Here is a 6,224-nt window from a genome sequence, read left to right on the forward strand (position 1 = left end):
GTTACTAGTCCCTAAAGTATGAAATCGACAAATTTAGTCCTTAATAATGGGTTGTCATGAGTCGAAGCAAATAATAGACATTGGAGATGATGAGACTTTTGCTTGACAGATCGGCGACAAGAGTTCAGTTGATAAAAAGAGCAATAATCCCAAACATTGGAATACATATTTGGACACTACACCGATGACCATCAACACCATACTAAGATTCACTCATGTTTGGAATATGCCATGTATTTATAGAGGTGCAAATTAGGGTAATTGGTGGGCTTGGATATCATGCAACTTTGGAGAAAGAAATGTTAATAAGAATTATGTAATTATTTTACATTTTTGCATAAAATCTTGATTTAATCCTTCCAATCCCATTTACCATGAATTTGCACTAAAATGAGGAGTATTTTGATGATTGGATTTGATTTAACCTTGATTAATTCATATTTATGTGATTTACTAATATTTAAATGAATTAAAATTCAAATAAATAAAATAAATATTATAAAAATAAAAAAATTAGTTTAGAAATACTCAAGAGGTCCATGGACACATTTGGAATGCATATTTTAGGCCCATTAGTCCAAAAACACCAAATTGTGCAATTAGGTTTTTATGTTTTTCTTGAAAATCGACTAACTTCTGCAAGCCATAACTCATTCATTATTTATCATATGAAGATGTTCTAGGACTTTTTTGAAAGCCCAAGATGTCCTCTACAATCCACTTTGGAAAATATTTTGCATTTGGAGATTTTATCTTGATGCTATGGTCCTGACAAAAACAGCTTTTTGCGATCCTCTAGAAGGACCTGTAATGTTTTGGCTCATATCTCCCAAATGGTGCATTTATGGCCTTGGCTTATGAGAGTCAAAGTTGTATAGAATTCGATTTCCTTCAAGATAGGCTTTGGTTGGAAAATTTCTGATATTCCATGTGAGAGTTATGGCTGGTCAAAGTTCAGTTGACTTTCTCCTAAAAAACCCTAATTTAGAAACTTAGGTTTTTGATGATTTTGGAGCTTTTCTTGATGAATCATGATCAACTCTTGATAAAATGATGAATCTAACATTAAAATGTTTATGTTGACCAAAAATCAGGATTTTTTACTGTACTTTGACCATAGTTGACCTTTAGGTCAAACTAGTCGACTGTTGACCATTTGAGCTGTTAATTGAGCAATATTTGGAATCAGAGCTTGAAACTTGAGGTTAGGATCCTTTGAATCATATGAGAGGCCATGGAGTCCACTTGAGGTATCAGAAGTTGATTTCTCCTTGGGGAGACAGGTAAGTGAGCCTAATTCTTGCATAGTCTTGAGTATTTGAAAGTCAGAGGAACTGAAATATGATGGGAAAATTTTGGGGTATGACACCAGGTTCTGGTATGGTTACCAAGTATTTGCAGAGGAGTGGTTTTCATAATTGTTTGAATCAGCTGGGGTTTAACATAGTTGGGTATGTATGCACCACGCGCGTTGGAAATTCCGGGGATATTAATGAAGCTGTTGCATCTGCAATTACCGAAAATGATATAATAGTTGTAGTTGTATTGTCTGGAAATAGAAACTTTGAGGGTAGAGTTCATCCATTAACAAGGGATAATTATCTAACTTCTCCGCCTTTCGTTGTTTCCTATGCTCTTGCTGGCACGGTTGACATTAACTTTGATACCGAACATATTGGAATAACAAAGGATGGAAAATAGTTCTTCTTCAGAGATATTTGGCCATCCAGTGAAGAGATAGAAAATGTTGTGCAATCAAGTGTGCTGCCTCATATGTTTAGGGAAACATACAATGCTATTACCAAAGGAAATCCCATGTGGAATGGTTTATCTATTCCAGACATCAATCTTTATGCTTGGTACTCTACATCAACTATATTCACGAGCCACCTTATTTTAAAGACTTGATCATGTCTCCCACAAGTCCCCATGGAGTGAAGGATGTTTACTGTTTGCTCATTCTAGTATATATTGTAGTCTCATAGAGACATTTGAAATCAATCAAAGAAATCAAAGTTTATCTTTTATCTATATTTTCTTAGCTTATTTTTAATGTCTTTCTCTTTTTATTGTTGAACCCTAAATTGATAGCTTTGGTAGGATAGCTCCTTATCATAGGAAGTGTTTGAATTGTAATTTCCTGACCATTTTTTAATTGCCCCTATAATATGATATGATTAACAGAAGTAATAGACACTTGTACGATTTAAAGAACCTTGTATTGTAGAACCAAGAAAACTTGTCAAGTTTGTTTGAAGGGAGAAATTTTCTTGTGGAAGATACAATTTTTTCAAAAAAATCAAATATTAGTTCTTCAATTACACTGTCACTTGTATATTAAATATACCAACCAAAATGTCTCACTGACCACAGAAACCTGAATTCTCAAAGCAAACCACTGAAGTTGTGATGTAAATCGGTATAACTTTTCAAACTGATTACATGTTAACACAAAATTTCTAGGTCACAAATTGAAGTTACTAAGTCTCTTCTAATCATTATTACATATCCATACAAAAAGATTGATGATAGAAATAACATTTTGAATTATAAATGTTTACTACTTAGGCAGTGGAGGTTGTGCGTGGTTGACCGGTTAAAGTGCTTTTTGGCAAAGGATATTATAGAATTTCAAGAGTTAGAGATGCAACTAAATTAGGCTAGAGAGTAAAGCAGAGCCAATCTTTTGATTTCATTTTCAGGATTCTCACATTACACCAACTGAATTAGTAGCAACCTTTGTAATAGAAATAAGTTGTTTGGGATAATCAAGTGCTCAATTTGTTGAAAGTCATGTGGAGCCTTAAAATACTGCCTAAGATCAAGTTGTTTTCGTGGAGATTTCTCATTGACCGTTTACCGTCTAAAGACCAATTACTGAAAAGAGGAGTTGCAAATGTTTCGAATCCAGATTGTGAGTTTTGTGGTGTTCATGAAGAAACTTCCTATCATCTTTTCTTTCATTGTTGGGGGGCGTTGGAGATTTGGAGTCATATTTTCATTTGGCTAGGTATTTCGGAGGTTAGTAACATCGAAGAGTTTCTTGATTTAGGGGATTTACAAGTTAAGGTGTTTAATTGCCATCGCAAAATCAAGATCAATGTCTTGTGGTTATCTACGATTTGGTGTCTTTGGATTATGCGGAATGCAATTATATTCGAGGGGAAAGAGTTTAGTTTTGTTGTTATTTGTTCTAATATTTTTTCTTTCTTGGAGATGGTTATCTAGCGGATATCCTAATTTTAGATTCAATTACTACGATTGGTTTAAACTTCCTTGATCCGATTCAATCAATCTCTAGTTCCTTGTGTTTGTAAGGGTTGCACCCCTAGTGCGATCTTTATTAATCAATTGCCTAATAAAAAAATAATAATAGAAAAAAGTCAATATATTTCCTTCCTTAGCCATGATTATGTTAAAAATTCTAATACACATCCGCTTATTAATGTTAAAATATTATAAATATTTTTTATATAATTTAGATATATTATAACATACTTTGACATATTCTAAGATAATTTATATTTAAATAAAGAATATTATAGGATATTATAAAAAAAAATTATTCTAACAATTAATGGATTGTATTTTGGATCATTTAAAGATCTGTTATGTTTTAGCAATCATAAATATTTATGTGCGGCGATCCTAGGATGTTTGTAGAGATCAATGAAGCGACAACTGGCAATATCTCATTTGGAGATGACTCAAAGTTATTGGTCAAAGACAAATGTATAATTTTCATACGTTTGGAGAATATGAGAGTCATCGATTCATATCCAATATCTAATATGTGCCTAACAAGAAAAAATAATATTTTGAGCTTGAGACAATTATTAAAGAAAAGCTATCACATCCACTTGAAAGAAAATAGTCTTTTCTTAAGAGATTGTAGACATAACTTGATTGCTAACGTTTATATGTCAAAGAATACAATGTTCCTCTTGAACATTCAAAATGATATGGAAATGTTTCTCAAGGCTTGTATATTGACTCTTCATGGCTATGGAATTTGCGATTCAGGCACCTCAACTTTGATGATCTTAAACGTTTTACAAAGAAGAAGATGGTGAGAGTCTTGCCTAGCATCAACCACCTAGACCAACTATGAAAAGGATGTCAAATTGTGAAGAATATTCGTAAAAGCTTTCCAAAGGAATCAACGTCAAGAGCGTCAAACCCACTAGAGCTCATACACACAGATGTTTGTGGACCAATCAAAACCAACTCTTTTAGTAAGAATTCATTTTTTCTCCTCATTATTGATGATTATTCTAGAAAAAAATGGGTTTATTTCTTGAAGGATAAGTTAAAAGTGTTTGAAAACTTTAAGAAGTTCAAATCCCTTGTGGAGAAAGAAAGCGGTGTTTCAATTTAGGTCTTGAGATCTGACCGGGGAGAAGAGTTAACTTCAAATTAGTTCAACAAATATTGTGAAGACAATGGAATACATCGCCCACTAGCAATGTCAAGATCGCCACTATAAAATGAAGTAGTTGAGAGAAAGAACCGGACCATGCTTAAAATGGCATGAAGCAAGCTTAAGAGCAAGAAAATGGCAAAGGTGTTTTGGGCCGAAGTAGAGGCATGTACGGTTTACCTGAAAAAAATTTCTCGAGAAGAAGTATGCATGAGAAGACATTGCAAGAAGCATGAAGTGTAAGGAGAACAAAGTGTTTGGAAGCATTTCCTTTACCCATGTTCTAGACCAAAGGAGAACAAAGCAAAATGATAAAAGTGAGAAGTTCGTGTTTGTGGGTTACGACTGAAGCTTCAATGGGTACAAGCTCTATAACCCATATAGTGGAAATACCATCATAAGTCAGGATGTGGAGTTCGACAAAGAAGACTGTTAGGATTAGAGGGTTCAAGAAGAAATGTAAATTTTATTCCTTACTGTGAAGAAGAAGATAAAATGGAACAACCAATGATAGAGGAACATATTACACACCACCTGCCTCACTGAGACCAAGGTTCGATGAGATAATTTTAAGTGAGGGGACATCGTGATATGGAGCATTAATGAGCTTTATGACGTAACCGAAAACCAAAACGATATTTAGCTCTTTTGTATCTATGATGATTGTGAGCATCTAAGCTATCAAGAAGCGGTAGAAAACATAAAGTGGAGAGACGCCTTAGACCAAGAAAACAAGTCAATCACGAAGAATGATACATGGTAACTTACAAAAATACAAGCAATCAGAGTAAGATCGGTGTTCAAGGAGAAGAAGAATACAAAAGGAGATGTGGAGAGATATAAAGCTAGATTGGTGGTGAAAGGATATAGTTAAAGACAAAGAATTGACTATGATGAGTTATTTGCTGCACTGCTCGAATTAAAACTATTAGACTGATCATGTCTTTGGCATCCCAAAATAAATGGAAGATCAATCAAATGGATGTGAAATCGAACTTCTTGAATTGCTTTCTTGCTTTCTCGAAGAATAAGTTTATATCGAGCAACCACAAGGCTATGAAGTAAATGTCTTAAAGTTGAAGAAGGAATTTCACGGTCTCAAGCGAGCACTAGGTTCTTGGAATGTTCGGATCGACAAGTAGTTTCAAGATAAGATATACATGACGTTTCCATATGAGCATGCACTCTGTATTAAAGTACAAAGTGGAGATATTTTGATTATGTATTTATATGTATATAACTTTATTTTCACAAGAAATAATCCAAGCATGTTCGAAGAGTTCAAGAAAGACATGTCAAATGAATTTGGGAAGATGGATATGGGGCTCATGGCATATTATCTCGGCATTGAAGTATAACAAGAAGCCAGAGAAATTTTCATCACCTAAGAAGGCTATGCCAAATAAGTGCTTAAGAAGTTAAAAATGGAAGATACCAATCCAGTTAGGACCCTGATGGAATGTGGCGACAAGTTAAGCAAACATAAAAACAGAGAGATCATGGATCCAACTCTTTACGAACGTTTGGTTGGAAGTCTACGTTTTTTGACAAGTACAAGACTGAGTATTCTCCATGTCGTAGGAGTCATAAGTCGCTACATGGAAGCTATAACAATAACTCACTTCAAGGCGAAAAAGAAAATCCTTCGATACATCAAAGGTACAACAAACTTTGGCTTTCCATATTACCCTTATAATAATTTGAGATTGTTGGCTATAGTGATAGCGATTGGAGTAGATACTTGGATGATAAAAAGAGAACTACTAGTTTTATATTCAATACGAAAGACACTACTTTCACTTGG

Source organism: Vicia villosa, unplaced genomic scaffold (genome assembly GCF_029867415.1).
Source record: "Vicia villosa cultivar HV-30 ecotype Madison, WI unplaced genomic scaffold, Vvil1.0 ctg.002876F_1_1, whole genome shotgun sequence".
In the NCBI taxonomy this organism is placed as follows: Eukaryota; Viridiplantae; Streptophyta; class Magnoliopsida; order Fabales; family Fabaceae; genus Vicia; species Vicia villosa.